We start from the raw sequence: 12218 nt of genomic DNA, 5'->3' as shown, positions 1-12218 counted from the left end.
AGACACACCGATCTGTGACAGTTCAGTCCCCACCGCACAGATTTTCAGTCCTTGCGAGAGTAACATGGAGCCCCTGCTTCCCGCCAGGGGCCATGGGAGAACAGAGGACACAAAGGATAGGATGCCTGCCCTCACAGGAGCTCACAGCCTATGAGACATAAAATATGTCCAGAAAAGGAGCCCATGCCTGGAGAATGGTGAATGCCCTCAGTCAGGTCAAGGGGAGTGCCTCTAGAGGGGAGGGAGAGATTCAATCAGTTTTAATGGACAGGGTGCGCATTGAAGGGTGCCTTAAAATATTCGGAGGGTTGTTCCTAGTGGGATGGAAAGAAGAGGCAAAAGTATTCCAGCCCACTCCCAAAAAGGCAGCATGAACAAAATTGGGATTTCCTGATTGTCCGGGATCCGAAATGTTAAAATACTTACTACTGCACTCTGGACAGCTGCAACCTCCCTACATGCCATTGCCTTGGGCAGAGACGCCCCCAGGTTGGAGCAAATAAAACTGCCAATCTGCCTCCAAAGCACTCTAAAAAGTCCCCAATAAACAGGCTGTGAAAAGTCTACTTTGCTCTAATTTGAGAGGTGCAGATAAAAACCACACTGGGGGGGCGGGGAGAGGACACCTGGGTGGCTCAGTGGGTTGGACCTCTGCCTTCAGCTCAGCTCATGATCTCAGGGTCCTGGGATCGGGCCCTCATTGGGCTCTCTGCTCAGCGGGGAGCCTGCTTCCCCCTCTCTCTCTCTGCCTGCCTCTCTGCCTACTTGTGATTTCTCTCTCTGTCAAATACATAATTTTTTTTAAAAGATTAAAAAAACCACACTGGGAACCCAATGAGCCTTATCAGTGTGTATATATTAAATTTAAAAATAGATGGGAATCTTGGAAATCATCTGCTTCAATCTCATGTCAGAAGGAACAACTGGGATTCCATGGCAGGAAAGTCTCAAGGTCACACCCCAAGCTGGTGGCAGAGCAAGGGTAAAATCCACGGTTCCTCGACTCCAGAGGGCGCTGATCTTCAGCTGGGGCAGGACCAACTTCTGACTTAATTAGTAAATAGCTATTTCCCTGAGCCCTCCAAGGGCCATGGCCCATCCCAGCTGCCCCATCTTTTACCCTAGAACCTGCCAGACACGTTCACAGTCTGCAACCTACAGGCCTAGCCACCAGAACGGCTAAAATGTAAAAGACTGATGATACCTCATTCTAGTCCAGGGATAGCATGATTGGAAGTCTCACACGTCGTTGGTCAGAGTGTAAAATGATATGACTACTTTAGAAAAAAGTCTGACACTTTCTTATAAAACAAAACACACACATCAGCCATGCCCAGGCAAAATCACACCTGGTGTTTGCCAAAAGAAATGAAAGCACATGTCCACACAAACATTAGTGCAAGAATATTCACAGGAACACTGTTCATAATAGCCCCAAACTGGAAGCAACCCACGTGTAGTCAACTGATGACTGGGTACATAACTTGTGGGGCATCCTTGAGTGGGTGAATGGCTTTGGACAAAACAGTATGCGTGCAGTGATTCCATTTGTTCTAGAACAGGCAAAACTCATCCATGGTGAAGTCAGATAGTGCTTGCCTCTGGAGGGTGGGGATGGGTGACTTGGAACCAACAAGAACAAATTCCTGGGGTGATGGTATCTCTCTCTTTTTTTAATTGAATTATAATTGACATGAAAGATATTAGTTTCAGATGTACAACATAACGATTCAATATTTATATGTGTTGCAAAATGATCATGGTGGGCTGAGTTACCACCCATCACCACATATAGTTACAGAATTTTTTTTCTTGTGATAAGTTTCAAGAACTACTCTCTTAGCAACTTTCATATATGCAATGCTGTATTATTGACTATAGTCACTATGTAGTACATTACATCCCCATGACCTATTTATTTTGTAAGTGGAAGTTTGTACCTTTGGACCCCCTAGATGATGGTATCTTGATGAGAATCTCGGTTACATAGGTATGCACATTGGTCAGAACCCATGCTTAAAATTGGGGCATTTCCCTGGATGTTAATTTCTCCTCCAAGAGAAAAAGGAAACAAACATGGAACCCTGCTTAATGATATTCATGCTGAAGTGTTTCAGGGTAAAGTCCTGATGCCCGCAACCCACTTTGAAATGCACCATGGTAAGCTGGACATGTTTAGAGGTACAGATGGACAGAGTGGTGATGAGGCAAGTGTATAGTAAATATTTAAAAATCTAGATGACAGATATACGGGAGTTCCCTATACAAGTCTTTCAACTGTTCTATATGTTGAAGCATTTTCATAATAAAATTGTGGGGGAAAATCTGTAGGTCAACTAACAAAGGAGGCATGGACAGCAGCTTCCAGGATCCTACTCAAGTGCCCTACTCAAGCGTCCCTGCTGTACAAGTTACCGACCAGATATTAATCAAAACAGATAGTAATCAAAACTGTCCCAGTTCAGGGGCGCCTGGGTGGCTCAGTGGGTTAAGCTGCTGCCTTCGGCTCAGGTCATGATCTCAGGGTCCTGGGATCGAGCCCCGCATGGGGCTCTCTGCTCAGCAGGGAGCCTGCTTCCCTCTCTCTCTTTCTTTCTCTCTTTGCCTGCCTCTCCATCTACTTGTGATCTTTCTCTATCAAATAAATAAATAAAATCTTAAAAAAAAAAAACTGTTCCAGTTCAACATGCTTCCCTCTGCCCACTGTATCATGCTGCCTCCCTCCTCAGTCTACCCCCGGGACACCTGAGGGATAACAAATACATTATTCACTGAAATAATCTTCTCATTAAGGTTACCTGGCTGCCCTTGGTAATAACACTAGTCTCCCTGAACCCTCTAGTTTGTGAATTCATCTCTCTCTCTCACTCTCTCTCTCTCTCTCTCTGGAACATCTATTTATCTTTTGGATGTAGATCAAAGCAAAATTGAGATGTCCATTTAACTGACATTTGTCGAGTGTCTAGATAGTGAGGCTGCAGGAGACATTAAGAAATGGCTAGGAGTTGCTTTAGTGGCCAGAAAGGGAAGTTTTGGAGGTGGGGAAGGAGTGGTTGAGGAGAAGGAAGGGAGAACCGACACCAGACCACGATCTCATCTTTCATGTCATGCTGAGAGGGTTCAACTTCTAGTCGCAAAGTCACAGAGTTCTCCAAGCCCTCCTGAAAAGCTGTGTGTAAATCCTTTTGTGTTTCAAACATTTTATGGAAATGCCAAGGAGATTTTGAAATTTCAAAAACAGTATGGGAGATATTTTTGGAAATAAAGAAATTATTTTATATTGAAAATCATTCAGCTTTACTTTTTTTAAAAATCTAGGGTTTGAACCTATCCCTTGCCATAAAGTGAGGTGTCCTAATTATTAGACCCCCTATCCTCACATGGTCTTTATGACATCAGTGGGCAATCTAATTAAACATGCACGAGGCCATGGCTCTTGGTTGACTCGATTCAATCTCAACACGTAGTAGTTTAACATAGGACTGCATCCTATCAAGGTTAAGAGGGCTGGAGGAAGCACCTGGTCCAATGCCTCCTCATTCTTTGGAGAAAGAAGATAAAACAAGGCAATATAAATGTGACTCGGAGCTACAGGCTCGTGAGAGGCAAGACTGAGACTCAGATCCAAATTCCAAATTCCATGTTCGCATAGTCAGTCAGCTATCATTAAACCACCATTGTCTGTTCCTTCCCCCCACCTTAATCCATATTTTTCACATTTCTTGAGGCACAGATATAAGTAAAACTTAATTCTAAATATTTTAAGATTTTCTATTATTTTAAAACTTCTTGTAAGAAAAAAATGCTTGAGGAGGAATAATTACTCAAAATGGTTAAACCTCTTAAATTCCACATATGAGTGAAATCATAAGGGCACTTGACATAATGAGCACTAGGTGTTCTATGCAACTGATGAATCACTAAATTCTACCTCTGAAACTAATAATACACTGGATGTCAATTAAGTTGAACTTAAATTTAAAAAATTTTTAAATAAATACCAAAAATTAAAGCTCACGATCTATGATCCAATTCAGTCACATACATTTCACATCACATGGCTTTCCTTTCAGAGAGAAACTTCCCAGTGATTTATGGATTCTGAAAACATGAACTACCTCACTAAAGGCTATTAAAATAGCCTTCCATAAAGTCAAAGTTCCACCAAATGAGAAAAGAGTTTTTAAAACAGGGTGACTTCCCTGAGTGCCTTATTGTTCCTGAGACACCAGAAAGGATGAATGGTTCAGGCACGATTTTGAGGACCAGGCATGCATTAACTCACTTATCCTCACGACAACCCTCTGAGGTGTTGCTCATAGTTCGACTTCAGTGGGGAAACTGAGGAACAGCAATCCCTGCCCTGCTACGAGGCAAAGATTGAACTGGGTGGTCTGGCCACTGAGCTATTTCTGAAACTCCCATGCAAGCCACTCAATAAGATCTGATTACCAGGTCCCCTGCAACTTCCTTGCTTCAGGGGAGTTGGTCCTTTGGGATGTCTCAACCTTATCCTTTCTTTCCCCCCCCCTTATGCTGTAGGGGATGGAAGCAAGAAAGACCTTGCCCAGGTGCCGCTAACAGCTGGCGTCCAGCTGGGCTCTTCCAGGGGGAGGCACTTAGGCCACCCAGATGCCAAAGGCAGCTTCCAGCGATGTGCAGCAGCAAAGGGAGCCTCGGCATCTGCAGCGACAAGCAACAGGCAGGCTCCATAGTGACAGCGTGGTGGACACCAACAGGGACACCGGCACATTCATTTACGCCCTAGTCTCTGGGCACCAACACCTTCCCCCCTTCATGTACCTCCAACCCTTCCTTAGTAGAAAACCAATTTCCTTCATATAATCCCACTCTGCTTGAAATATGTAGGTCAATGGTTTTGTGTGTGTGTGTGTGTGTTCTTCTGGAATACTGATTGATTCTGACACCTTACTTAAATGTATTACATTTATTTCCCTGTCTTCTGAAATGAATATATTGAACCCGTGCACCCTCGACTTGACAAATCACAATCTGGTACCAGAGAGGTCCCTGGAACCTATTTCAGGAGCACGCTCACCTGCCGCCCCTGCTTCCCAACATCCCTTTGTAATGATGGGAGAAAAAATTATTTTTCCACTTATGAGCTATCACAACATTGGAAGGCAAAAAAGGGTGCCCCCTGCAGACCAGAGCGTTAGAGGAATTTTAGGAAGGGAGAAAGTCACTGGAGCCTGATGGGTGAAGAAATCAGGGCAAAGGATGAAGCTGTTTTGTTCTTCCTGAGGGAGCCCTGGAAAAGCCCTCTGATGTGCATCAGTAGGTACAGAGAGCAGGAGCGAACCGCCCTTGGGCATCTGAACCACATCCAGAACCGCTGGGGAAATCTGAGTCCTCTTCTCTCTGTACATTCATTTCCTGGCAGTGAAAGTGCTCCAGAGAAAGGGCAGGACCCCAGCTGAGGTCCTTGATGAGAGAAGCAGAGCAGAACACAGGCAGACACAGGGAAGATGGAGGAGGAAAAGGCAAGTTGCTCAGCCTTAGGACTGGGATACAGCAGAACACAGCCCTCTTGCCGTGGTGCCTGTGGACAACTCGGGGACCTGCGCGGTGCAGGTAACCCCGCCCACATGTGCTTCCGCTTCCGGTTCACACAGAAGCTGCCATCACAAGATCCAGCACTGAGGGAGAGATGCCCACATCAGGGGGATCAACACAGCCCAGGATCGTCCTTCCTTAAGAAATACACATGGCGGGGCGCCTGGGTGGCTCAGTGGGTTAAAGCCTCTGCCTTGGGCTCAGGTCGTGATCCCAGGGTCCTGGGATGAAGCCCCACACCGGGCTCTCTGCACAGCAGGGAACGTGCTTCCCTCTCTCTCTGCCTGCCTCTCTGCCTACTTGTGATCTCTATCAAATAAATAAGTAAAATCTTAAAAAAAAAAAAAAAAAAAAAAAAAAGAAAAGAAATACACAGGGCAACAAATAGTCATGAAACGTTTGATGAGAGCTACCATCAAATGAGAGGAAGATGGACAGAAACTTGAAGGACAACTGATCCTGATGGAATCAGAGATGGTTCAGAACATTCAAGAAAAACAGAATTAATCCTAAATTCATTTTAATGTTTAACTTTTAAAATCTGTGCTATTGTCCCATGATTCAAAAACCAAAGAAAAAGAAGGGATACACTGAGAAGTTTCGCTCCCACCCTCACCATTCAGCCCCACTTTATGTGCAAATGCAAACAAATATGAAAAACATATACTTCTTTTCCTCCCTGTCTTACACAGAATGTGGCATGCTTCCTGCATGAACAAAGCAGGTGGCTTCAACAACAGAAATCTACTATCTCTGCTCGAGTCTAGAAGTCCAAAATCAAGGTGGGCCAGAAGGGAAGGGTCTACTCCATCCTTCTCTCCTTGGCTTGTAGATGGCCATCTTCTTGTTCATCTTCTTGTTCTTCTTGTGCTCTTTCTATACGCAAGTCTGTCTCCAGATTTCCCCTTTTTATAAAGATACCAGTCATATTGGGTTAGGGTTCATCCTAATGACTATCTGCACTTGGTCACCTCTTTAAAGACCCTATCCCCATATAAGGTGCCATTGTGGCATTCTGAGGGTTAGGACATCAACATATGAATTTTGAAGGGACACAATTCAATCCCCGTCCTTACAATACCATTCTGCTTTTTTTTCCCACTTACTAATATGCCCCTCCCTAGAGACTTTCCCACATCAATACATAGAGAGTTTTTTTCATTTTTTTTGTGGCTATACATTACTTCGTTCAGAGGATTACTGTGGTATATCTGATCACTCCTTCATCCATGAATACCTGGGTTGCTTTTTCAGTCTGTCACTATTATAAACAAGCTTCACTTCCTAAGTGTGTTGGGCATATCTGTATGATATGATCATAGCCATGAGATTGCCTGGCCAAAGGGTCAAGGCATCTGTAATCCTGATAGATATCGCCAAAATGTTCTCCTTGGGGGTCTAGGCCATTTTGCACTTCCCCCAACATTGTAGGAGAGGGCTTGTTTCCCTCAGAGCCTCGCCAACAGACTATGTTGGAAATCTTTGGGATTTCAGTCCATCCCATAGTTAAGAGATGCTTTTTTCATACAATTTCACTCTCATTTCTCTTCCGAGTGAGGTTTAGCATATTTCATATACTTTAGAGCCATTTATATTTCTTTTTCTGCCAACTGGCAATTTTTTATTGGGTTGTTACTTCATTTTGCTCGAGATTCCTAGCCATTCCACCCATTAACCAGATTAACCCTGTGTCTGTGATGTACGATGAAAGTATTTCCACAGATTTTTCATTTGTCTTTTCGCTTTGCTTTTTAAGCTTTTTATTTGGAAAATTTCAAACACTGGCATAGGTAGAGAGATTATATAGTGAACCCATATACCCATCACTCAAATACACCTGGTACTAATGCATGGCCAATTTTCCTCTATCTATAATCCCACTGACTCCCATCCCAGATTATTTTATTTTCTTTAAAGATTTATTTATTTATTTTAGAGAAACAGAGAAAGCATGAGTGGGAGGGGCAGAGGTAGGGAAAGAATCTCAAGCAGGCTCCCTGCTGACCACAGAGCTTGGCACAGGGCTTGATCTCACAACCCTGAGACCATGACCTGAGAAAAAATTAAGAGTCAGACGCTTAACCGACTACACAACCCAGGCACCCCCCCCTTCCAATATTATTTTAAAGTACATCCCACTCATCATAGCCTTCATTTGTAGATAGCCCAATCTCTAAAAGATTCTGTTTGTATCTCTTTAAAAAAAAAAAAAGCATAATCACAATACCATTATCACATATGCAAAATTAATGTTTCTTTAATATTATTGGATAACCAAATGGTGTTCAGATTTCCCAAACATGCATAATGATTAGTTAATATGTCTCTTAAGTCCCTTTTAATCTATAACTTCAGCCTCTGTCACTGTTTCTTCTTTCCTTTGAAATAAATTTTTGAAGAATCCATTGGGTTGTCAATCTGGCAGAAACTGCCCCCTGCACAGTCTGGATTTTGCGGAATGTGTCTCCATGGGGTCTCTGAACGTATTCCTCTGTTGCCTGTATCTTCTATAGACTGGTAGCTAGATCTAGAGGCACTGTTAGATTTTGGTTTGATTTTGGCTGGGGGCTGGGGTGAAAAGACAACTTCACAGGAAGTGTTGTGAACTTCCTTCCTTCTAGAGGCACTTCCTGTCTGGCTGTCCCTATTTTTGTGACGCTGGCAGCTGTTGACAATCATTGCCAAAATCCACTGGTACTTTTTGATGTTGTAAAACAATGCCTTTCAGATTCTAGCATCCCTTCTTCTTTTTATTTGCTGGAATACACCTATAATGGGAAACACACCATCTCTTCACTTAACTAGAGGAACAGTTTACATTCCTCTAAGTAAAGTAAGTAAGTAAATGAAGTTCCTCTAAGTTCTAGAAGCAAAGTAAGTGTCTGTCTCTTTTGTTCTACTGCCACTTTAAAAAATAATGACTGGTTCCCTAAGACACTCCAGAGAAGGCTACTGTATGCTTGCCATTATGAACTCATTTCTTCTAACATATATTATGTTTCCATTCATCACAGTTATTATCCCTCCTGATGCACCATTTGGCCCATCTTTGGTCAGTGGGAACCTCTCCAGGTTGGCTCCCAGGTGCTCCAGACACAATCTCAGTCCTCATCATGACTTTCCCTGCTGTTCGTTCTAATGAGTTGCTGTGGTTCATCTTGCATATTTCTTGCTCCAGACCTGGAATCAGCTTTTCTTCCAAGAAGCCTGCTTTCTTTTTTGTGAGAATGGTATTGAGAGACCACAGTATGGACATACTTATGATATCATCCATTCCAAGTACTGCACATGGCATTATTTCCTACTGTGTAAAAGGAATCATCTGAACCCTAAAGTTCTCAGAAATCAGAACATGCTTCCTGAAATAAGACATTAAGTGGCTATAGAGAACATCATGGGCATAGAGAAATACCAACTTAGTGATCTGGAAAATGAAACCAAATAAATCTAAGAGCAAAAAGACAGTGATGAAAATGATGAGAGAAGAAAATTCAAAGACATAGAAGATAGATCCAAGGTTTAGTACTCAACTCTTAGGAATTCTAGACAAAATGGAAAGAAACAATGGCATAAAGAAAATAATTTCTTAAAGATTTTATTTATTAGAGAGAGAGAGAAAGACCATAAGCAAAGGGAGCAGCAAGCAGAGGGACAAGCAGACTCCCCACTGAGCAGGGAACTCCATGTGGGGTTTGATCCAAGGAATTTGGTGTCAGATCTGAGCCAAAGGCAGATGCTTAACTGACTGAGCCACTCAGGTACCCAAGAAAATAATTGTTAAAATGATAATTGTAAATCTGTTCAGCCTATGGACACCATCTTGGACACGGAGCAGTAACTGAATCAGCTTCATTGTGAAAATGTAAAAAAAAAAAAAAGCAAACTGTGGAGATGTGTTTCTGATATACTAATTTATTACCAGGGATCAGCATTCAGTTACATCTTTCTCTTCTTTTGTTATAATCACTTATATAACTCTGTAAAATTAGAGAACCCAGGTCTACCTGAGTTGAATCCATCCCATAGAAGGTCCTTCCCTTGGAGCAACCAAAATATCCCCAACAGCAAGCTGGTTTACCTTTTGAAAGACATCTATTTTTTGGGAATCAAAGAGCTTGCTGTTAGGAAAAGGGATGTTAATAGCAGAAAAAAAAAAAATCATACAGAGCAAACAAAATAAATACACTGAAGAGAGCCTCTCAAACTGGGAAAAATACCGTATCGTGCTTTCTCTGTTGGCCTAGAGCAGGGGTGGCCAAAGTCATGTCTGCAGACCAAAACCAAGTCTGCCTGTTTCTGTAGATCCTGCAAGCTCCAAATACCTCTTCCATAGCTGGGGGAGGAAGTCTAAATGAGAGTAATATTTTGTGACATGTGAAAATATATGCAATTCGAATCTCAGCATGCACCCGTAAAGGTTCACCGGGACACAGCCGCAGACGTTGGTTGCCATTTTGCAAAGGAGCAGTGGAGTAGTATTGCCAGAGGCCCCCTAGCGGGCAGCATGGCCCTGGGAGCCTCCCATATGATCTAAAATGCTCACTTTCCCAGAAAAAGTTTGCCCCCCTCTGGCCTAGAGGGTGTGGTAGCTTCCCAACCTCCCCCTTCAGCCCAGTGCTCTATGGAAGACCATCTTCAAGCTAAAAGAGCATTGAAGGCCAAGCAGGATTTCATTTTACATGAAACTCACAGGCAGATACATTCAGGTGAAAATTCAGCACGAAGGTCAAGAAGCCCTCAGAGATAAAGCAGGCCTTGAGAAAGGTAAGGGAATTAGGCTTTTCCACCAGACTTATCACTGGCAATCCTAACCATAAGATGACCGTGGAGCCACGTTTCAAAATTCTGGGGTGAAGACTTTGGAACCCAAAGTCCTAAACCCACCCAGATCTTAGATCAATGTGAAGGTAAGAGAAAGACGTGTAAAAAGACAAGAACTCATAATTTATTGGCCATAGTCTCCATACTTAAAGAAAATCTATCCCAGGGATGCCTGGGTGGCTCAGTCGAGTTAAGTGTCTGCCTTTGGCTAGGGTCATGGTCCCGGGGTCCTGAGATCAAGTCCCATATCAAGCCCCTTGCTCAACAGGGAGCCTGATTCTCCCTCTGCCCCTTCCCCTGCTCATGCTCTCTCTCTCTCTCTCTCTCTGAAATAAATAAATAAAATCTTTTTAAAAATCTATCCTAGGTATTCTAGCAAAACAAACAAGGCTCGAATAAAAAGACATCATAGGATATAGCAAATTGTGGCATCTGTATGTGGCCCAGAAAGAATGATTGAGCCAGAATGAAAATAAAAGGATCCAGCAGAATGAGGAGTGTCCATCGTTAATGTGTGGAGAACCACACTGAGTGCCTGTGAGAGATGCAGATTCCCAGCAGCTCTTTCAGAAATCCTGGTGTGGTAGTCTGGGGTAAGACGATGGATTTTAAGCAAGTTCCCCAGTCACTTCCTCAGCTCTCTTGGAGGAACTGCACTGCATTCTGGCCTCTCGCCAGCCACAGTATTAATGGCAAAGAATGACATTTTCTTCTCTATGGGTCCAGTCATAACACTGAGTATTTTCACTTATTCAGCAAATACTTATTCAAATATTTATTCAGTGCTTCCTTCTAGGCTCTCTTCTAGGCTTTTGTGCTATATTCATGTTAAGCAGATGAAAACCCCTGCCTCTAGTGTTTTTTTCCAAATTCCAGAAGGAATATTTACATGATCATCATGCGGTAAGTGAAGTTTATTGGCTTTCCATTTTTAGAATCAGAGCATGGAAGACTTGTTCACCATGATAAAACAGATGTAAATAATATAAACCATGGCAACCTAAAAATAATAGGACTTACACAAAATTGTCTGATCAGGGATAAGTGGAAGGGGGAAGTGAGCATAAATTTCATCTTCTCTCCTGGTGGTAATCAGAAGGGTGAGGATGAGAAAAACGTATGGACCAGCTGGGGAGGAGAAGTTCTCAATTATCATGAACAATGCTGTTAAATTAATTTTTTTTCACAATATTCAGCCTATTTCTTTAGAAATAGTGTTGGGTGAAAAGTTTTGATAGAATGAACTGCTACATGGTCCTAAAAAATTGTACAATTTCGTCCATCCTAGGTACAAACTTCCAGTTATAAAATAAATAAGCCATGGAGTTAAAAACTACAGCATAGGAAATATACTCAATAATATTAAAATAAGGTTTATGGTGACAGTGACTATATTATCATGATGAATATTTCAAAATGAACAGGATTGTCGAATCGTCCTGGTGTACATCTGAAACTGATATAATATTGTATTTCAACTATATTTCAATTAAGAGAAAAGAATAATATGGTCAGAGCCACACAAAATATTAAGCTTCAACCATAAAAAAAATTGTACTACATTATAGTTCTGCTAAGAGTGCAGGAGAGCACACATTACCTGAAACTCCACCTACCTTGAGTTTTATCCAATTTTTAAAATTTCTTACTTTGAGAGATATATATATATGATACATATATATATCATATATAATACATATATATGATATATATATGATACATATATATATCATATATAATACATATATATGATATATATATGATACATATATATATCATATATAATACATATATATGATATATATATGATACATATATAT

Source organism: Lontra canadensis, unplaced genomic scaffold (genome assembly GCF_010015895.1).
Source record: "Lontra canadensis isolate GAN:19392208 unplaced genomic scaffold, GSC_riverotter_1.0 scaffold133, whole genome shotgun sequence".
Lineage (NCBI taxonomy): Eukaryota > Metazoa > Chordata > Mammalia > Carnivora > Mustelidae > Lontra > Lontra canadensis.
The sequence above is the reverse complement of the archived record's forward strand: the minus strand, read 5'-3'. Positions refer to the sequence as shown.